We start from the raw sequence: 23,773 nt of genomic DNA, 5'->3' as shown, positions 1-23,773 counted from the left end.
TATAATGAGACTTTAAGGAAGAATGAGCAATAAATTACCTTGACTTCAAGAAGCTACTTCTTCACAGCTCACATGTTTTCTTTTATCTCATCCCCCCACAGCATTTAGCTTTCCATTTAATTTGTTTCCTGTGAGTTTTATTGGGGACCTTTCTCCCATTAGAAAGTACAGTTCAAAGGTTTCCTGATAATAAAAAAAACATTTAAGAAGGAAATAGTTCTGTAGATATCTAATCAAGAATGATTTAATCAATTCTCCCCCCCAGTATATGACCTGTTCCTGAACGAGCTCATAGAGAAGTTAGGCAGAGGTCAACTACAAGGTCATTTTATTCAAGCGCATATCCTAGACCTGGCACAACTGGGATTCAGGCCAGGACATGGGGTAGAAACAGTTTTAGTGGCACTGATGGCTGATCTCCTGCTGTCCATGGATGTTTGGCAGACATCCATGCTCATCGTCCTGAACCTTTCTGTAACGTTCAACCCCGTCAACTATGGGATACTGCTGTCCCGTCTGAGACATGTCCTAAAATTAGCTAAGATGGGTGAATTTCTTCCCAAAGGGAGGCACCCAAAAAGTAGTGATGGGAAACTGCACCTCGACCACTGGACCAGCAACCCATCCTGCAAACCCTATGGCTGAAGGGGGCCTCACATCCAAAGGGAGCCTTAGATCCAGTCTGTAGTTTCAAAGCTATTTCAATTGATGCAGAACTGAATAAATGTAGTGCAATTATGAGATACTTGGTATTTATATGGCCATTTGCACATTCAAAAAGAGGATAGACTGTGATTGAACTCCTCAGACACATACACTGTGTCCTCTACAGAGATAGTACATTCCATAGCCATGAGGGGTTGGGTACATTCCATAGCCATGAGGGGTTGGGAACCACCCCCTCACTCACGTGCACATACATACATGCGCACACTATATTCCCTGCTGGGAGTGAGCTTTTGCCTTTCTGCTTTACCATTGCATGTACCTGTTACACCTGGTGCTGCTGTTCAGAATTAGATGCACAGTGCATACGAACCCTCTTGGATTGTACAGACTAACAATCTCAGAGAGGATGGTTCTTATTTATGGGAGGGACTGCAGTGCTCCAAGGGCCCACTCAAGATCGCTAGATCAGGGAGGAGGAAGGCCTCACAGCCCTTGCACAGTGGGAGCCTAAAAAGTTGCCTTTCAATTCAATATATGTATTGCCTTTCAATTTAGTTGAATGTCTTCTTGTTATTGTATTATAGTTTCATAGAATCGCAGGACTGGAAGGGACCTTGAGAGGTCATCTAGTCCAGTCCCCTGCACTCAAGGCAGGCCTAAATATTCTCTAGACCATCCCTGACAGAGGTGTGTCTAACCTGTTATTCAAATCTTCAATGACAGAGATTCCACAGCCTCCCTAGGCAATTTCGTCCAGTGCTTAACCATCTTGACAGTTAGGAAGTTTTTTCCTTATGTCCAATCTAAACCTTCTTTGCTGCAGTTTAAACCCATTGCTTCTTTTCCTATCCTCAGAGGTAACAAGAACAATTTTTCTCCCTCCCCCTGTTATGTACTTGAAAACTGTTATCATGCCCCCCCTCAGTCTTCTCTTCTCCAGAATAAACAAATCCAATATTTTCAATCTTCCCTCAGAGGTCATGTTTTCTAGACTTTTAATAATTGTTGTTGCTCTTCTCTGAACTTTTTCCAATTTGTCCACATCTTTCCTGAAATGTGGTGCCCAAAACTGGACACAATACTCCAGCTGAGGTCTAATCAGTCCAGAGTAGAGCAGAAGAATTACTTCTCTTGTCTTGCTTACAACACTTCTGCTAATACACCCCAGAATGATGTTTGCTTTTTTTGCAGCAGTGCTACACTTTTGACTCATATTTAGATTGTGGTCCATTATGACCCCCAGATGCCTTTCTGCAGTACTCCTTCTTAGGCGGTCATGTGTGTATGTGCAACTGATTGTTCCTTTCTAACTGGAGGACTTTGAATTTGTCCTTGCTGAATTTCATTCTATTTACTGCAGACCATTTCTCCAGTTTGCCCAGATCATTTTGAATTTTAATCCTATCCTCCAAAGCATTTGCATCCCTTCCCAGATTGACATCATCTGCAAACTATACTCTCTGTGCCATTATCTAAATCACTGATGAAGATATTGATTACTCTCTTTCTTATTCTGATGAGAAAGAGTAAACAAGCATGTGTGTGTGTATTATGAATGCAAGCACGTATGCATGTGTCACAGAGAGAGAGAGCGGGATGGGTGAGAGGGTTGGATGTGGCTTTCTATGAATCATCTCATTCACATTTTTCCCCTCTAGCTCTGCACATCGGGGCCCTATTTGGTGTTGGTAAGCATAGTCTCACTGATGATGGTTTTCAGGAATGGTAATATATCCACAAAATGCTTGAAACTCATGAGATAAGCCATGTTCACATCAGAAATATGGTGAAATGGAAAGAAATAGAACTACAACTAAAAACGGAATTTACAATTGACCAGCCTTCACAATCATTGCTCGAAATTGAGAGATAACACTTGAGAAGTGTATCTGAAAGAATTATAGCCATTGTTCTTCACTTAGCTGAATGAAACCTAGCATTTCGTGGATCTCTGGAAAAATTTAACAAGCACGGAAATGGAAACTTCTTAGGCCAAATAAGATTAATAGGTAAATCGGAGCCTGTCATGAAGGAGCAGGTAAAACAGTTCTTTTCTGAAGAAGAAAGGCACCATTACATAAGCCCTATAATACTTCAACATTATAAGGTAATTGGTACAACTATTAACAACATAAACTAGATGAATTATGACTCCATTGTTTTGGATTGCACATCCGTTATCAGTCAGGAGGAACAAATGTCGGTAATTTTGAGGTTTGTTAATATCCAAAAGACGGAAGTCAACGTTAAAGAGTACTTCCTATCATTTCTGAATGTGCTGGAAAATACTAGAAAGGCTGGCAGATAAGATATTCAAGAGTTAACCAAACATGGTATGACATTTGATAATTGCAGGGGAGATAATGGAGCTAATATGAACGGATGGCATCAGAGTATGCAACTTGTTCAATTAAAGGAGGACAAAGGGCATTTTTTGTTCCTTGAGGATGCCATTCCTTAAATCTAGTGTTGAATGTGCAGCAAATTTCTCAAGCTGGTCAAGAACTTTTTTCAGTGTTCTTCAATCAATGTACATTATATTTGCAGGTTAAACAAGTAGGTGGATAGTTTTGAAATCTTGTGTGAAAATAATATTAAAGCCTCTCTGACCAAAGATGGGAGAGCAAAATTTAAAGTGTCAAAGCTCTGTGATTTCAGACAGAGTGTGCAAACAGCATTGCTGAAATTGAGAGGAACAACAAAAGATAATGGCATGTAGAGAAAAGTCTGATCACTGGCAGATGAATCTTCTCAGTTTAGTTCATTGTCTCACTAGTAGTTTGGCACAACTTACTGTTTAAAATTAATACTGGCGGCTCAACACTTGGTCATGATGGTGTCAGAAAATGAATTGAAACTACTTGGACAGAAATACAGAATTATTGTGAAAATGGATTTGAAGAGGTCTTGTTAATTGCTCAACAGATAGCAAAAGAAACATCAGTGCCTGTGAAACTAGCTGAAACACGAGTCCGCAGAACAAAGAAATTGTTCAGCTACAAAGCAGAGCATCAAGCCATTGGCAATGCCGAAAAGAGATTTACATTTGACTTCTTCAATACTTCTATAAACGCTGCTTTCATGAAGCTGGGAGAATGTTTTGATTATTGTGTTTGGGTTCCTGTGTTTGGGTACCTGTGTGATGTGAAAAGCACTGCAAACTTTTTTTCTAACAAGCGAATTGGAAAAAGCGTACAGTAACCTGGAATCAGCTCTGACAAGTTCTGATGGCAGTATTGTGGATGTAGATGAGTATGATCTAGTCCATGAACTCCAGAGTCTTTGGTGTTTTGCTGAAGCCTGTAGAAGCACTTGAGACACTTCAATTCATTTTCAGGAACTGTTTGACCATGGTGTACCCAAAAATGGTATATTGCTCTATGAGTGCTTCTCACAGCTCCAATCTCTTTGGCAGGTGCAGAAAGATATTTCTCAAAGCTTAAGTTAATAAACTTATTTGAGGTCTACCGTGTTTCAAGAATGTTTGGTAGTATTGTCTACCTTGCCCATAAACAGTGACATTTGCAAGACACTGGACTTCAAGGATGTGATAGAAGGACTCATCAGTAGATCACTCCTTTACTCAGCATAAACAAGGTAAGAAAAACACTCAGACTTTTTTCCAGTAGTTATCCACCGACTAGTAAAATGGTACTTATTTATTTGTTTAGCTTCGAAAATATTCACAGCCTATAACTAGTCGAAGATTTCGATACTTTATTATTTTCATACTTCGATTAAATTGGTAATGGGATATTATGAATTGAAAGGGATGTAGTTACTCGCAGGGGGCGTCCCCATTTCTTACTATGTCACTGACTGGACCTTTCACTTGTGGATTCCCACAAGGATCAATTCTTTCTCCAGTTCCATTCAACATCTACATGTAACCACTAGGTACACTGACGTGATGACATAGACTCAAGTACCAGCAATAGGGGGATCCGTACATAGATTTCCCTATCCTTCACCACATATAACTATAGTACTACCACCAAGATAGCTCTCTGCTTGGATGAGATCAGTTTATAGATGAACAGCAGCTGTCTGAAGCTGAATCCAGACAAGACAGAGATGATGCCGGTGAGCAAAGGAAATCACTTTGAAGAGTGTACAGGCACAGTGCAGTCTCCTCTGGCTGAAGGCAGACACCAACAATTGTTCAAGTCGGTCTGTAGCTTAGACGTGCTCTTGGATTCCTGACTGACACTAAGCTCTCACGTAGCAGCAACTTTGAGTAACACTTTCTGCTATCTTCAGTTGGGTAGGAGACTCCATACCATACTGTCAAACAAAACTTGGCATCAGTTATTCACACTTTCATCTCCTCTCATCTGGACTACAGAAGTGCAATATACTTGGGAATCAAGTTATCATCACACCTTAGAAAACTCCAACTAGGACAGCAGTAAGCCTCCTCAGGATTGGAGGATACTGCAAGCACATCATTCTTTCCTCCATTTTTAACACAAGCTTCACATACAGTAGTGGGGTAAGTTCAAGGTCTTGGTCTATATCGTCAAGATGCCCAGTGGTCTGGCTCCAGCATATCTAAAAGTCCAGTCAGGATGAAGATTGTGGATGACAACTCCTGCTCCTCAAGCACAATGGAACTGTCTAGAACAAGGGTGGATCTTTTCCAGGGGCCAATCCAAGACTGTGGAATGAACTCCCATGGGAACTAAAAACCATCATAACCCCCCCACATTCTGCTCCAACTGAAAGAAACATTTTTAATGTTCTAATGTGAACTAGAGCAGTATATACATACAGAACCCCCACATTAACACTGTCTGCGTCATTCTTCCTCTGGGGTGAGAATAAGAGAAAGAATGACAGATGATATTCATATCACTTAATGCTCTACTAGAAGGTTTTCAGATATTATGATGCTGAGGGAGGTATACAAACCGATACAGAATAGAATAGAAGCTGCTAAAAAGGGAAGAGGGGGAACACTGTGAATAGGACTAGATTTATTTTATCAGCTACACGGCAGTCAAAGCTCTTTCAATGAAGATAAATGAAGAGCTCCATCATCTTACTTTGTAGACTTATTTAACCAACAAACTGTCTGTTATATGATTTGTGATGGCTTTACCCATTAGAAACTATCTGAGATATATCATGGCTGTCAAATCCTGGTATTCCAGTGGGTTTCACATACGGTACAATAGAACCACTTTCATTATTTTTGTGTTACAGATAATGGATAATAAACCATCTTACAGTACCCAAAGGAGAGCCTCCAGGAGCCTGGAAACACTTCCGAAACAAGGGCTATATTTTAAACCTCTGTTTTTTTCTGAAAATGCCTTTGAATCAACGTTTGAAGATGGCTTTATATTTTTTTTAAATGATCATTTTTTCAAAGTCTTTGGACTGAAGAGATCCTTAAACTATCACTGTAGCAGTAACTATGTAGTCATTCTTCCTTCCATGGTAAAGAGTGAGGGTTTGTGGGAGTGTGAACCCCCAAATCACTGGATATTTCTAATTTTCGACAGCCTCAGCTGATTCACCGTTGCCACCATCTGATATTTGCCTCCCTGACCATGTAATGTGCATTAAACTTCCTGACCCTTGCCCCTCTCCTCTCCCTTCACCTTCCCCTCGGCCTCTATAAAGCTCTTAATGGGCATCAGGTTGCACTCACAATGGAGCACATTAATCCCTGTGCCGGTGTCAGAGCAGGGTTAGAGGTGAGACAACTTGCACCTCCCCCGCTCATGGATTGCTGGAGTCTAGTTCAACCCCTCAGAGCAGCCGGGGGGGCCACACTGCAGAATTGCCAGGACATAAGAATTCTCTGGCTCAATCTCCTCCCATGCCAAATCTGCTCCTTCTCTCCTCTGCCCTGCCCTCATCCCACCTTGCCTCCACCCTGCCCTGAAACTCCTCCTACACCACGGGGTCTGCTGCAGAGGCAAATCAGGGCTGGTTTTTCACCAGGCATAGATGCCTCTTGGTCTGGGCTTACACCCTGGCTGACAGCCCTTCGTATTAACCTATCTGGAGTAAAGGGATTACAGGCTGAAGCCAAATCAGGTCCATCAAGTGTGTAATATGATTACCCACATCCCCCCTCCCCTATCTCATTAATTACTATTATCTATTTGTTTGCATTGTGGAAGTGGCTAGGAACCCACATCATGGACTGTGCTAAGCACTGTAAAAACACATAGCAAAGAGATGGTCCCTACCCCAAAGAGCTTACAGTTGAAGAAGCAATTACAATTCCTTCCTATTGATTGTTACATGCACTTGTTGTGTATTGTCTAAATTAACTTGCTGCTGAGGGCACAGAAGGTGTCTTATGTGTTTGAGAGTTGCATAGTACAACTTTGGAGACCAGGTTAGTACAAGAAGAATAAAAACAATACACACATTGGTCTGTTCACTACTATACATATGCAAAGTATTCTTATTTAGTTAATATTCAACTATCTACTGTATTACAATTAATCACAGTAGTTTTCCTTCACAAAGTCCTTCTGGTAAGGTTACTGAGCAGTTTTATATGCTGACCATAAAAATATGCTTTTCAGAAAAGAAAATATGGTAGAAAGTGCTGTCTGCTGGCACAGCAATCCAGCTCGACTGCATATGTTGTCTTATAGTTAGGGATGATTTGCTTGACTGCGATAGGAGGAAGAAAGGAAGGTCAGGTACTTAGGAGGATGAGGAGGCAGAGAAATGTTTGAAAAAGGTTCAGAGGTGCAGCTGGGATTTTTATCCAAATTCATCTCAAAAGCAGCATAGTCCAGTGGCTAAGGTTCTGGTTTAGGTGTCTGGAGCCCTTACTTCTATTCCCAGCTCTGCCACTGACCTGCCGTGTCACTTTGGGGAAGTCCTTTCACCTTTCTGCGCCTCAGTTTCACCATCTCTATAGGAGAGATAATATTGCTTACCTGCCTCTGTAAAACACCTTGAGGTGTGTACATTAACTACACAACTCCAGACTCTGTGTATAAAAGTGGGTTATAAGAAACAGACCCAAACTGCTAAATGCACTCAGACATACTCTAGGTCTAGGATTTGGTCACCTAAATATTGATTTAGGCATTTTGGTTCAAATCCTCAATGATCGTTGGGCTCCTAAAGACCTTTTAGGTTCTCAGTCTTTGGGACTAATCCAAATCCCAATAAGTGAATGGAAAATCTCTCATGGATCACATTGAACACTTAAATAGGGCTTTGTATTACAGTGGGCAGATCTGGATTGGGTCAGCTATTCTTTTTTCAAGCTTTAGGGTTTAATGAACAATGGGGATGTATCTGTTTCACTCTGAGTACTCATGTTTCAAACTCTAGGCTAGTTCATTTTAGTTATGAAGTGTCCTCTTCTCCACCTGAAGCACTCAAGGTGCTAAAACAAAACAGCAACACCAACATTAAAAAGAAAATGTGCAGCTTCTGAACACATGCTGGATCAGATGTGCAGGCCACAGAGTGGTAGGGGATGGAGTCAAGGTTAAACCCAGTGTTCCCAACTCCCATGATTTTAATTGTGAGTCTCGCAATCTTGGATGTATAACGCAAAGCCCCAGCTCCTTTGCCCAAAGGATTGTGTAAGAATTTTATTTTTTTAAGTATATTTCTAGCCTTCATGGCAGTGAAGAAAGGCCTCACAATATGACCCAAGTCCCGTCTCCTCCCATTCAGAGCCCAACATTTATTACATTTTTTAAATCTTTTCTTGATTTTAAGCCAATGATTTTTAAGCCAACTTCATGAGTTTTGGGGGAGGAGGGGTCTGAATCAGAATATTTAACTATTAGGATTGGTGATATTACACCCATGCTGTCTCCATCCACCCACTTCACAGAAATGAATACATGGACATTCCTGTCTTGGATTTGTTCTAATACCACAGTGATGAGTGACAATCTTCTTACCAGGCTTTTCTACCATCATTCCCACCAAATTACCACCTGGGAAGTAGTGTTGTACCTACACATCTGGCCTACACCCATCTCTGCAGGGCAAGGCGAGTGTAGCAGACCACTTAGAACCCTCTTTTTAGATAAAAGTAGCAACCTGCATTTTACAGTGTTTATTTTAAACAGTCAGGCATTATGAACTGCATCTCTCTACCCAAGTTGCACCCCAAACATGGGGCAACTTTGCATCACTAGATTTTAAGAACTCCTGCTTGACTTTACTGGGAAAAACGACTTAAAAATTGGTGTCACAATCTGGCCCAGTTACTAACTGGCTTTACTTATAAATGGTCAGTGATCAACCGGGACATTTTGCAGTACTGTAGGGGGCTCCCTTCACTACAATAAGATATATTCCAGAAAGCACACTCCTTCTCTTTCTTCCCCTTGCTCAGTAACTATCTTTGCACACATCACAGTGCTCGAAAGACTAGAGTTTCCATTTTAGTGCTACATGTATTTTGTATGAGTGTCATGTCCTAACTTCTTGCATCAAAAAACTAATGGGAAAAACTATTCCTTAAGTGTCTAAGATGCAAACAAATTATAACCCTGGAAGGGATGATCCAGATATAGTTTCCCTGGTTGGCTTTCAGGATGAGATATGCAGCTCACCTAGAGAATTTGGATACCCAGTCACTATTAAAATTAATGAGAATTGGGCATGCAAAGCCCCTGAGTGTCTTTGAAAATCTCATCCTCAAAATCCAGACTAGTGAATAATAGTAAACAACTTTCTGCTAGTGAGCTTCTATCAGTCTATTTATCTGTCTTTCTATTTCTGATACACCTATCACCATGGTGTCTTTTCGTGGGGAATTCTCCAGTTCAGCAAATTTCATTCTGTTTCAATAGGCCACTTACATACCATTAGCTATGGAAACAGTCAACAACTAGGGCAACTGATCATCCAGCATCTGTGTACTTGTTCCAGGCTTCAAGTACCATATTGATACCTAGATCACTGGCCTCAGCATTTCAAATGTTGCTCACTGAAGTGGTATTTTCAAAAATAAAATTGGAGTTGATAAAGTCTAACAACGTACTTATTATTCTCCACTTAGGGGCACATTCACATCTTATTTTGTACAAGGTTTTTGGCAAAGATCTTCCATTAACTCTAATGCCCTATATTTTCTCTCCAGTATATGCTGAGTGGCTACAGCCCTCTGAATGAAAAGCCTCCTGCCTTGAAATGATATTCCTTAATGTGATTATTTAATCTCTTTATTAAACAAGGCCTGATGGTAGTTCTGATACATTAGCACCACTCATGCAGATCCCATATTAGAATGGTACTCGCTCTATTAAAACAAAACAAAACAAAAAAACCCTACAACACCCATTTGCTTTCTTCTCTTTCATACATCTGACTATATCTGTAGATGTGATTATTAATCCCAAGTGCAAATTGATGAAATAGAGGACTGAATTTTGCCCTGAGTTTCACCAGTTTTCACCTTTTCTTATCTTTATCTTCAAAATTTTTAGAGCAGAGTGAATCGCTAGCTGCTTATTGATTAGAAATATTAGCCTTCTTTTCATATGATGGAAAGCCTGATCCAGAGGTCATTAACTCAAAGGCAAGACTCCCATTGACTTCACTGAATTTTATATCAGTCCTGGAGCGCTCATGAGAAAATTGTGATTTCCCTGCGTGTATCTTTTCTCACAAGTTTTCTTCTCTCTCAAGACTCTGGAGCAAATATTAGAGATTCAAAATTCAAGCTGTTCCGGTGAGTAACAGTTGGTCACATAAGTCAAGTGGTGTTATTTCTGGTTCCTGATTAGATGAGTATAGCTCTTACAGTGTGAATTCACTACTGTGCAGTGAAACCCAGCACAAAGTCTACGCAAAACCCACCGAACCCCTGTTTATGTGGGACTTAAGTGATGCACAGCTCTTGTGCCGGCTTTTTGAATGGGTGAATTTCATCCACAGTGAACAATGAGGGCTCAGACATGTAGAGTTAAAACTGGTTTCTTTGCATGGGTACTCACTGATGCGTTGATAAACAAGTACTCAAGTCCAGGACCTATGAAGAGATCTCTACAATCTCAGAGCTGTTTTACAGTGCAAAATTACCCCAAGGCTACATCCACAGAGGGAAGGCAAATGATCCAGGTAAATAGATGCCTAGAGAATTTCACTTCAGTTATTTAATTCTTTAGTGTGTAAATGGTTCCTCCTTCACCTTCTCATTCTGTACGGGGTAACGGTTTACCTTCCACACTGTAAAGAGGGGGCATGGCCTCCCTCCGAGACTAACAAGGAAAGACTGCCATCCACCCCTTGGTGGGTGGAGCCAAGAAGGGAATACCCACCACGCCGGGAGAAGAAGGGTGGGACAGGAACAGGAAGTATGAAGGGTGGGCCCTCTAGCTCAGTTGCAGCCCATGCTGCAGCACAGAGGACTGGGAGGAGCCACTGGAGCTCCCTGCAACCTGGGACTCCAAGGAGCTGTTGGGGTTACCCTTTGCTATTTACCCTGGGGAGATGGACAATGACCCCGAGACCCAGGTACTCCAGGGAGGGGATGTAGGATGTAGCCCAGGGGAACCAGACAATAGTTTGGTTGTGCTGTGGCCTGATACCACATTGGTGCATTTAGCCTGGAGCCCCACTGACCCAGTGGCGGAACATTCCACTACTCTGAGTGCCCTCGGCCGGGACCCAGTGGGGTAGGGAGGGGGTCAGGTCGCCCATCCCCTCCCATGCTGATGACCCCACCAGCTATCTCATCATAGGCCAGGAGCCCTATTCATGCTCATCCCTGCCTGTGAGCCCTAGACTGCTTAGTTGCCTTGCCCTGTCGGAGAGCCTGGGTACCAGAGATAGCTAATCCCCGGCTTTGAACCTGCCTACACAGGTGTGACAGTGAGGGGTGAGGCATCCCACAAGAAGACTGACAAGAAGGGACAGCCACACACAACACAGAATATTACTTCGTTATAAATTCCACTGGTCAATTTTCCATAGAGATCATTTGATTAGATCTAGAGCGATAAGAACAATACATTTCTTGATAGAAAGATTCATGACCAAACACAAGGCTTTATTTTTTCTCTTGGATTGCACTCTGCATTTTGAAACCTCCCCACCTCACCCCCCAACACACACACACCTTGAAGGGCCTGCTCTACTTCTCATTGAAATCAATGGTATGATTGAGTAAAATCCTGGCCCCACTGATGTCAATGGAGCATGGCTGTTGACTTCACCGGGTCCATGATTTCATGCCTAGACTTCAAAGATGCTAGATCCACAGAACATCACAATCTGATGCCAGGGGCTGCCATAACATACAAAAGCACATTAGAACAAAAATAGTCATGCAGATTTCCCATGCCTCTACAACATTTTATGCCATGTGCAGTACGGAGGCAGGTCCTGCTGCTGGCCACCCTGTTCAAAGACCCTGCAGAAGATGAACTCCTCCTGCCCATACCATAGGGATCAGGTCACAGAGCTGCTCTGGTTCTGCCTGGAAAAATGCACACACCCCTCCTCTTCTCTTCAGGAGACATGACATGGTGATGCAAGGGTGAGATACGCAAGGCCAGCATCAAAAGGCACTAACTGTATGTCTGATGATGCAATTTGCAGACTGCTGGAGAGCAGTTTACTAGAACTGAATGCCGATGGGTTGAGCAGGCTGGGATTTGTACTTTATCTGTTCCCCCAACTTTAAATTCTTTGTGAGTGTGACTCAAGATAAGCTTTGTTTAATTAGATAAATGAATGCGCTGGGCAGACGTAGTTGCTTAAAAGCCATTCATGCAATTTTACATTGTCTCTTTTAACTGGGGCTCAGGCTTCAACATTCAGATCCAGCTTCACATTCTGACCACTCTAAGGGGTACTTAGATCGAAGGTTTCAGATGGGCTCATTTTTTAAAAAGGGGAAATATGCAAAATGTGGCTCTGGGTTCAAATTTAAAATACACAATTCCCCCTCAAATTTTGGGGGTGGTGGTTCAGCTCCTTCTCTAGTTTTAACTTCAGTGTACAGTGGGAGGGTTAAAAATTGTCACTGGAAGTCTTGTAGAATTTGGTTCTTGACCAAGAGAAATGTGAGGTTTTAGGTGATAATTCAGGGAGAGGTCTTATTTACAGTGAGCATTTTGCACCAAGATAGCTTTTCCAACACAACTGTACTGGCATGAACCCTCCGCAGATGTGCGCTTCACCAAAATGAAAAGTGACAGGCACCAGGGTGGCTTAAATCCCAGTTAGTCCAGTGTATACACACACCTTAAAAAATCTTCTGGCCTTTTCCTTTCCGGTCTTTGGAATCCATTATATCATTTTTTGTGATAGATACTTCAAAACAATAGGGTTTGTTTCATTATCCAAATGTCAAGGATGCTCAAAAGTAAATGAGTCTGGCTGAAAAAAGGAAGACGCATGAGCGCCTTTCATCTGGTATTTCTTGTAAGTGAAATATACATGTGCTACATTCCCCACTAGAGATTACTGATTTTATAGCTAGTTCTAATACAGAAAACTAGCATGCTAAAGACTGGGAAAGATACAGCATTTTAAAAGCCTCTTGAGAAAAACAGGGAAGAGATGGCAGTAAAAATCACACTGAACCACAGATAGCTTGAGTAGAGTTGTTCAAAAGCCATCACTGACAGGTGCTACAGACAGCACATTTACAGAGTATCCAAACATATCAGTGATTGGCTCTCTCTAGAGAACCAGTCTTATCTGAACTACAGCTGCCACCCAGAAAGGTTATTCAGCTAAGATAATCAAGAATAGCTTCCTGTTGGCCTCCTCGTGCCTCTTGTGAGACAGGAATACCAGCAGTGATTAGGAAATCCAGACATGGCTAGTAAAATAGCAACAAGCTCCTTTCCCAGCGTTAATTCCTGCTCTTGTATTTGCACCATGCAACAGAATGAGGTAGCTGAATTGTCTCGCTCCTACTCTTTTTACTGATAAATGGGACCAGAGCAGTGGAACGTATTTTGCATAAAGCATTGGAAGACCGTGTGTTTTGGTGAATGACACTAGATAAGTCATCAGGAACAGTGCGTTTTACAGTTCTTGGCTTTACCACGGACTTCCTGTGTGACCTTGGGCAAGTCACTTCTCTGCCCCTCTGTTTCCCTGCCACCTTTGGTCGGTCTTGTCTAGTTTGATTGCAAGCCCTTTGGGAGAAGGGACTGTCCCATGCATACATACAGTGCCTGGCACAACGGGACCCCAAATCTCAACTGGGATATCTGGGCGCCACCGTCGCCCATATCAATAATAAAAGTAAACTCCTAAACCATCACAGAGAGGTGATCTCCTCCCACAAGCTATGAACATTCGTAGGGCATTGTTATCTGATGTTCAGACTCAGCTACAGAGAGAGAAGACGTTGTTCTACTCCCAGCTGTTCCACTGACTTGTATGTGAACTCGGACAAACCAAGTGAACCTATCTGTACCTCTTTCCCCAAAGGCTGAATGTCACTCATTCTTCACAGGAGGTTTGCAGGTTTTAATTAATTCATGTCTGTGAAGCAAATTGAAGAGCTCTGGTGAGGGTAAGTGAAGTTATTGGCATATTGTTCCACCCTTCCTACAGCCATGTTGGTGGGGTTACTGTTACTCAGGCTTTTAGTCTGTATTAGCATCCCTGTCAGTATGCAAAGTCCATTTAAAGTCAACAGGACACTCCCACAGTCTCAGGCATCTAGTCTAGTATCTATCTAAGGTACTTTCATGGCAACCATCACTGTAGTATATGAGCACCTCATGATCCTCACAACAGTCCAATGAAGTAGGGCAGCACTATTATCTCCATTGGAGAGATGGGGTACTGAGGCACAGAGAGGCTAAGTGACTTGTCTGAGATCACACAGGAAGTCTATGACAGCTCTCCCAAATCCTAGGCCAGCACTCTAACTATTGGAACACCTTTTCTCTAGTAAATCCAGGATCAGGCCTTGAACATGAATTGGCTCGTCTCCTATAGGATGCTTCCTGATCAAGAGGACTGAGCCTTATGGCTAAGGCAGTTTAATACTGTCCTGGAGAATTGGATCCTGTCCCTGCCTATTCCACAGAGTCCTTACATGATGCTCAGGGAGTCACTAATTGTGTATTCAGCAGTTTGTGAGTACCCAATTTGATACTTCAGGGTCTGGTTTTCAGAGGTGCTGAGCACTCACAGTCTTCTGGCCCCTGCTTCATTCAGTGCACACTTTGTATGTTCAATGCACAGCTCCCATTGCCTTCATTTGCAGCTGTTAACTACACACCTTCCAACTTTTACAACAAACAAGGCAAGCGTCCTAAAATGACAGCTGCTTTTACAACACAACCCTGATCCATCCCCAGAGCAGGCCATCATGTGCACTGAAAGAGGCAGGGGTAGAAAGAGATAGTATGTGATCACGTAATTAAAGACTGTCTCATAATGCGTATGCACAAGGGAGGCTGAATTAAGGTTGTGCAGGCATCCTTAATTCTGACATTTCCTAACATCTGAGTGCTGGACTACAAACTTAACATTATTTTCAGATACTTTGTGTATGTGTAATATATATTTTGACTGTATGATTTATTCCTCTTTTTGCTTTTTCTTTTAAGGGCTTGAACAAAGCCCAGTGAAGTCACTGGGAGCCTTCCCATTAATTTTAACGAGCTTTGGATCAGGCCGTTAGGTTGTAAGTTCCTTTGAGATGGCGACTGTGCGTCATCCTGTGTGTTTAGCGAGCACCATACACACAGTGGACAATCTGGGCCTATGACTAATACATAACCATACCGAGGTTGTGTTATTTGTCCTTGAAACTTTCCTGGTGGGCAGAAGGGGCACAGGAAGATTTCAGAATGCACTGTCAAATTTGCCATAACAAAGACAAAAGATCATTAGAAACCGGGACAGTTTGAAAGTTCTGGAATTCCACCAGATATTTTTTTTCCTTTCCCATTTAGGGATAAGAAGTTTAAACTGGGGGGAAGAGGGGGAAGAAAAAGTCCCCAGTTACTGACTTGATAATCAGATTTTCAGAGGTGCTGAGACTCGCTCGCAGGATGTTTGTACTCAGGAATCTAAATATGGGTTTCGGTGCCAATCTTTAGACACCCAAGCTTAAAAATATCAGTGTACAGGTTTTGCTTATTGCAGTGGTTATTAACTTCACAGAAGAAATCCAGAGACACATCGGGCACCCAACCACTGTGTTCTACAGGCAGGCTAATTTGCTTAATGACCACTATAGCCAGAATCTTCCCCTCCAAAACCAGATATCTGACTGCTCTTATCTTAGGTTGCGTAGTTATAAATGCTATTCAGTGTTTTATAAAAATACAGCCACAATATTTGACTTGATGACCTCCAGCAATAGCAAATGTTGCAGGTTAATTATTTCCTTGCTTGCATTATTTCTTCCAAACACTGACGTATTTTAATTATCCATCATTTTATAATGCTCTTTGGTTTCAGGGTCATGGACTATATCACCCTGTATACATTTATATGCTATCACTTTCCTGATTATCTAGACCAGTTTATGGGAGAGGGGAGATTCGTCTTATACTTTCTCTTTTAACAATTAAGCAAATAATAGAAGGCCAGGCACAAAAACTGCTCCACTGAAAGAAAGAAAAAAAAAGAGAGATGCTCTCAGATTAGAATGCCAGCTTAATTTGAGTGTGTACAGTGGTTTCATTGAAACAAGATCTTTACATTCATCTAACTTTGTTGGTAAAAAACGCCACACAAACAAAACGCTAAATGCGGATTCAGTGCCAACAAGCTCCCCACCACTGGTTACATAATGAGAAGAACATAGTTACTTCCTGATGTATTGGTGTTGGTTTCTGAGACCGCTAATGAGACGTACACCTGCTGAACACAGCTATCCAAATTAAAGGAGATTGTGTATTACCCCCCTAAAAATTCTCATACTGTCGCTTCTTGGCTGGTGTAACGTCATGAGAAGGTGGGGGGAGCTAACAGCAGCATTGATCAAAAACTATTACAGTGTTGAGGAACAGAAAAAAGAATGTCCCCCAACCCACAAATTGGCATCTCAGCATCCCTTCAACAAAATGACATTCCATTCATCATCTCATAACATTCAGTTGAGACTGGTTTTGTGCAATTTTCTATTGCGCTCTTCCTTGCTATGGGTTTCCCTTGATCATCTGTTGTTCTCAGCTATTAAATAAGGTGGTAGATCTTATTGATGATGTCCCCGATAACAATATCAGCAGGGGCATTGCAATAATTACACAGAACAATGCCAAGAGTGTTAGATTATTTTATTCTCTAGGTACTCATATTCCCAGTTGTACTATATCAGTTTCTGTTATAATTAATTTTACTCTTCTTTCACTATGGGTGGCTGGTTCTGGGGATGGATGTAAGTAATCCTTTCTTAATAGCACGTGCAGTATTTACCATTCAGGTTTCATTCCATCCATGCAGCTAATAGATCACATTGTTATACTTACATCATCACATGTAATTAACCCTGCCTCTTGCTCTGTATCAGCATCATCTTGTTGCTGGACAGTTGTTGAAGACCCACATCCCCACTTCTTAGAGAGTGCTATGCTCTGCCATTTCCAGCACCCTTAAGCCAAATGCCAAATTTATCATCTCATTAGCAAAGGAGAAGCAGCACTACTCCCGTGTGTCAGGCGTGCTAACAATGGGCCATCCAAATACCCTGAGAGAACCTGTTTCAATATAGAAATAAAATCCTCTCCAACCACATACCCCTAGTTGTCACCTGCCTCCTCCCTCATCCTGAAAGAAATCTTTCCTGAACCCCCTCTTCTGGCCCTCAAGCAACACATCTCTCCAAACTCATCATCAGAAGCAAGCTCCCCACTGAGCAGGACACACCGACTCAAAGCGGCACCAGAGCCTCTGAGAACAACAAGTGCAAAACCTGCAGACAAATCTCCACTGCTACAATTATCAACATCCCCCACCACACACCTTTCAAGAATCATGGGTCCCACACATGCCCATCACAACATGTGGTGTACCTCATCCAGTGCACCAGATGATCCAATAGCAACTTTGTGGGTGAAACCAGACAGACAATCACTACACTATTTGCACAGGAAAATGATAAAAGACAAAAACACCATATCACCTGTGGGTGAACACTTTTCACAGAACGATCACTCTATATTTGACCTATCAGTCCTCATCCTCAAAGGAAACCGGCACAACACTTTCAAAAGATGAGCCCGGGAGCTTAAATTCATAACTTTGCTTGACACTAAAAATCACGGTCTTAGTAAAGACACTGGATTTATGACTTATTACAACAATCTGTGACCCACTAACCCTCCCCCCGCTTTTTTGTCCTATGACTACAAAGGTGTTGATGGGCCACCTCACCTTAAATGGTCCCTTAGAATATGTGCTAAGTATGCTAAACTATCTGTTTGACCTGGTATTTAGCTGCAGCTTTCTGAGTATCTTTCCCAGACAGAAGAGTTCTGGGTAACTCAGAAGTTTGTTTCCCTCACCAACAGAAGTAGGCCCAATAAAATATATTACCTCTCTCTAATTGTCTCTCTAATATCCTAGGACCGACATGGCTACACCACTGCATTCTAACAAACAGTGGGGACAGCATTTGGCATCTGCAAATATCCATGTTTACAGGTGGAGTCGTGTTCCCTTTCAAATGCCTGGTCCCACTTTTGGGGGGCAGACTCATGTCATTCATATTTACACTGCACCTATTAATGCCACCAGTGACTGGATTGTTCAGATCAAGTTAATCCTTTCAAAAAAACTGCAGTTGCCACCTCAGGATTAAAGAGTCCCAGATAAGGTGCTGTGAATTAGATATGGAGGCTAAAATAGGCCTTATAGAATCAGCCAGTGATGTCCTGGAATGGATGCACACTGAAGACAGGAGTAAATTCAATGCCACCTTCCGAGAAAAATGATCAGGTCGAGACTTCTTGCATGTGATTCTCAGCAAAGACAAGCAAAACTCAAGGAGATCCAGGAGCAGTGGATTTCCCGGCCCCTGGGGTGAGGCCAGCTGTGCCTCCTGAACATCCTTCATCTCTTTTCAACCTCTCGATCAAATACAGAGATGGATTTAAGTCCCTCCGCACTGTGGTCCCATTTGGATCAGCGCCGCCAGTGCTTTCTAATGTCAGGCAGTGACTATGGAAGGCTTGGGGATTGTAGCAGGGGGATTGGCAGAGACAGAGAGCAGCCAGCCCTGGTTGAAAGAGAAACCCACCAGACAGGCATCAGTAATCAGCTGCTCCAGCTGCACAGCATCGATTGATTAGCTCTCGTTCCCAGCTGGAAGATGGAAGTGAGCTGTCTCAGACAAAGAGGGCCAAGAGAGATGAACACTTCCCTGAGCAGCTGTCGTTGCTCTGCCAGTCGGCCCTGTGGTTCTCCTAGGACTAAAGGAGAGCCTTGAGCTATGGGCAGTGTAGAGGACCCTGCAGTATCAGTCCAGCTCAAGACGATCAGTTCTGTTACTTTTCCGGAGTTCCTGTGTTTGTTTCAGCCTGCTACACAGGCTCTTTTAGTCTTTTGACTCATGGAGTTAGGTCTGGCTGATTTTTATCCCCAAACTGATGGACAGGTCCACCAGACTACAGGAATAAACAATGTTTATTTGTTTAAAGCTGCTAGAAATGTTTCAGCTTTTGAAGGGAGCTGATATCAGTAGAGGAGAGCAATGATCTATTGACTTGCAATATATAATTCAATCGCTAAATGTCTGTGGTGTATAGGAGTATGAAACAGGGCATAGTTCCTGGTAAACAAATCAGGCAATGCTGGAGCTCTGTTTAAGTGTAATTGTGTCTGTATTGTGAAACTTTTTATGAATAAACACTCTTAAGAGACTCTGAACCAATTATTCCATAATTCCTGAAAGAAGAGATATCAAATCTGATTACAGGCAAATATCAGTGCAGAGAATTGCAAAAGCCTGAGAGTTGCAAGATGAGGGGGTGGAAACTGAGCAGTAATTGAGATTCTAGCAGAAGGTCAAGATTTGGGCTTCTCCTGTTAGGAAGTTAGAACCAAGCTTACTGGACTCATGTTAAATTGTTTTATAATTAGAGGCAGGCTGAGGAGTTGATGTTTAATTGAGACTAGAACTAGGGTTGGGTTTTGCATCTGAGGCCACGGTTTATGGGTAAGCGTTGTGTATAGGAAGTGTTTAGTATCCATTTTAAATAGTTGAGAAGGCCTCTAGTGGGACTCCTTGTCTTCAATTGCAGAAGTCACCAGAACCTAACAGAACAATGTGAATATGTAGTTAAGCCATGCATATGTATATGAGTCATATCATATCCTTAATATTGTGTAGAGAGAGCATAGCACAACAGTAAGATTCAGATTAGATGGTGCTGAAATCTCAAGCGCTGTTTTTTGGGAGACTTTTGGCTGCTTCTGATTGGGAAACATGATGGTAGCTGGTGTCCTGCCATAGGCCCTGCCGCCACAGGAGTGAAGTAAACATCACCGAGTCACCACCTCCGAGCTGGCAGAAAAAGCCAGCAGCTCTCACAACTAACGGAGGTGATGAAGAGACACCTGGTGCAGCTCAGGAGGGAGAATGGAAGCTTTGAGCTACTGTAAAGACTGTTTAACTGGCTCCTGGTTTTATAAAAATCTGCCTGGGCAAAATGGCCATTCGACCGAATGACAGAGTTTGATAGAATGATTGCTCTGTGTGTGTGTGTGTTTATAAAAAAACTGTTGGATGTGTGGAGCAGGTGCCATTACTCTCCCTGTCTGAAGAGGTTTAGCAACTGTACCTGCCTCCTGTCAGCTTGTGAAGCAAAGAAAATTAACAATTTCACCTTCAGTGACAGAATCAGCCAGGGCTCGGATCAGTCCTTCCCCTGACCACTCTGAGGCAAAATGGCACCTATCTGTACATTTAAAAATCAACCCTAATGACAATGGCACGCATCATGAGCATTCATGCCGTACATCGCCCAGGTGAAAATTTGCCTCCACTAAATGCAGATGATGCTCCTACGTCTGTCATTCTTTACATCGCTCCACTCCAGTGGAGATTAAGTTATTCACTTGAGAGGAAAAAAGAAGGGGAAGAAATGGAAAAGGAGTGAGTTTTTGTTTTATGGGGGGGAGGGGGGGGATTATAACCCTTTGTGAAGAGCACTTTGAGCTCAGGCTACTGAGGTATGAGCTCCCCCGCAGGCCCTATTCAAAAGACAAAACAAAAACAGAAAAACCTCTATGAATCCAAAGAGCACAGGTTTTGCCTACGCTCTGGGATCCCAACTGTGGAATCTATTAAGGCCATTTTGTGCCATTTTTGGTGGTGTGCAGCATCTGTAAAACCAGCTAAACCAGTCTGTACAAGATGCCCTCTACCTAGAGGAATCCTGCGGGGGCGTAGGGATGGGAGCTGCCCTAAATATCCCTCCACCAACCTTCTCTTGGTTCCCAGGGCGGGAAATAAAGATGGGGGTGAGAGAGGGATATGTCCCAGTGATCCCCAGAGTGCAGCTGACACTGAGCACCAGCCTGGGACAGAACTGCCTCACATTTGGGGAGGGTGTAAATATGGTTTAAAGCTACTTTTGCACCATTCCCTGTTGAACAGCACTGAATGCAGTTCAGTCACTTCCACAAGCTGGGTCCCGAGCTTTAATGAGAAAAACCGATGGACTACACACAGTAAGCAAGGAAGCCATAATTATCAAATGAATGAAAGGAGGCTGAATTGCCAAGTCACTAGCACAGATAAATAGGCATCAGGACACCTGAGTTCTATTCCAGGTGCTGCCATTAGCTATGACCCCGTTTACAATAATCTCTGAGTGCCTCACAGTTGACAAGGTTTTTACATACTCCGAACTCCTGTGGGTTTCGGCAGTGCAATGCTCCCATTTTTCAGAAAGGGAGGTATGGCACAGACAGCGAAGGCCAACAAACAATCCCTCCTATATTCCATTTACCAATCGATACAATAGTCATAATATGTCCATACCTCACAGCAAAGTTGTGTGGCTGTGTTATTTAAATTTTGTAGGGTCTTTTGAGATCCTTGGGCAAGCCACATAACTAGGAGGTGCATTTAAATGCTAATATGATTATGACACAACTTTCATGGTCCTGGCTTTTCGAGAGAGACAGATTGTTGGAGCCTCTTTGGGGGAAACTGAGGCATAGAGTAACCTGGTGAGTGGCTGGAATTCTTTGTTGTGCTTTAAAGAAGAAGCTATGTGCACTCTTCTAGAGGCTTTATCAGCAGTCACTGACCTGGAGAAGGGTTGTGCCTTATGCCTGTTACCCTTGTACCCCTCCCTTCTTTTGGTGTGTTAACCACTTGTTGTTGTGTCTTCTCCTAATTTAGGCTGTGTAACCTTTTTGGGGCAGCATCTGAGTAGTACCTGGCACAGTTTACCCCACTGCTTGATTGGGTTCAATGGATGATCCTGTAATTACAACAACAAATAAATAATAATTATTGACAGACAAGGTGGGTAAGGTTATCTTATTGGACCAAATTCTACTAGAGAGACAAGCTTTTGAACTACACAGAGCTCTTTTTCGGGTAGTGTAGCTCAAAAAGCTCATCTCTCTTACCAACAGAAGCTGGTCCAATAAAATATGTGACCTCACCCACCTTGTCTCTTTAATATCCTGGGACCAAAGCGTCTACACCAACACTGCAAACAATAACAATAGATGATTTGCAGGGAGAAATTTTTGATGGCTCCAAAGTCCTAGTCAGGTGTCTGCAGGGGATCTTCCCAGGAGATTATATCCACTACTGCATCCACTAAATGGCTAATGGGAATAGAGTGTTACCAGCCAGGTCTAACTCAGAAATACTAGCAACTGAAATCTTCAGAAAGACAGGGAGGAAGTCTGAACAGATTCATCAGTGCTTATAAAAGTCAAGGCCACATGCAGCAGAGACAGAATCCTTCTGCGATATCCAAAGGCTACCGACTGGCTTGGAGAGAAGTGACCTGTGTTTATTACTGCCAGTTCTCAAATACCAGTGGGCACTGCTGCAGAAATGGGGAAATATATATGTAACAGGGTAACTCCTCAGCAAGTATACTCAGGATAACCCAGTCACAGCAACATGGGAGCAAGAGATGGCGACCTCATAATATGCTGGTGTTCATCTGAAGTCAGTAACACTTCTCAGGATTACAGTGGGTGCAAGTGAGCTGCTTATGGAAAAAGCATGCTATGAAGAACACGTCCCAGCTCGCCTGAGCTTCCAAAGTTTAACCCAGTGATTTTATTGCTATTCCCTTTTCCAGAGCATACTCAATTGTCACTGAGGTGCTAATACTTTACACTTCCTTTTCAGCTTTCAGTGGGAGATCTCAACGCATTTTACAAATATGAATGGGTTAAAATTCACACCACTCCATCTGCTAGGAATTATTTTTGTGTGTTTTTATCCTATTTATGTCTTCATTGAGCTCTCTGCAAGACAGGAATTGTCATATATTTGTAAGGCTTTTAGCACATTCTTGATGCTCTATAAATAGTAATTTTACAGATAGGGAATACCAAGGCTCAAAGAATGTAAGTGACTTGCCCATGGCTACTCACCAAGTCACTGATAGACCTGGAAACAGAACACAGACTGCTTGACTCTTACTCCCATGCTCTAGCCATTATAACATGCTCCCCTCCTTCCTTGGGGTATACATTTGCAGTCAGACCGGAAAAAAGGTTGTGTACAATTTAAACCCCTTTGTGCCTCATTGCAAGAGAAAATGAAATGCAAAGAGTGCCCGTGAAGGGCCAAATACAGATACAATACTTTTTTTTGTCCACCTACATCAAGATATAAGGCATAGTTTATTCCAGCCATGTCCAAAATATGGCTCATTAGAACAATAAGGTATTTTCCTCCAAGCTTCAGCCTTTTAATTTAGTTATCCTGATCCACCATAATAATTCTCCTGTAATTTAACCTTGGGGTAGGAAAGGTGTCTGATGTAGGCTAGTTTTGAGACTCATGAGGAAGAACGTGAGCGAGACCCTGCAACATCAGTACAAGGGTATTATTTCATGCATACCAGACAACATGGAGAAAAGCCCAGTCATTGGAGTAGGAGAAAGAAACAGGTAGGGTAAAATCAATGTCAGACTAGATCAGTAGGTCTCAACCTTTCCACACTACTGTACCTCTTTCTGG

Source organism: Emydura macquarii, unplaced genomic scaffold (assembly GCF_026122565.2).
Source record: "Emydura macquarii macquarii isolate MOO-44397 ecotype Brisbane River unplaced genomic scaffold, CSIRO-AGI_Emac_v2 contig_369, whole genome shotgun sequence".
NCBI classification, from domain to species: domain Eukaryota; kingdom Metazoa; phylum Chordata; order Testudines; family Chelidae; genus Emydura; species Emydura macquarii.
The sequence above is the reverse complement of the archived record's forward strand: the minus strand, read 5'-3'. Positions refer to the sequence as shown.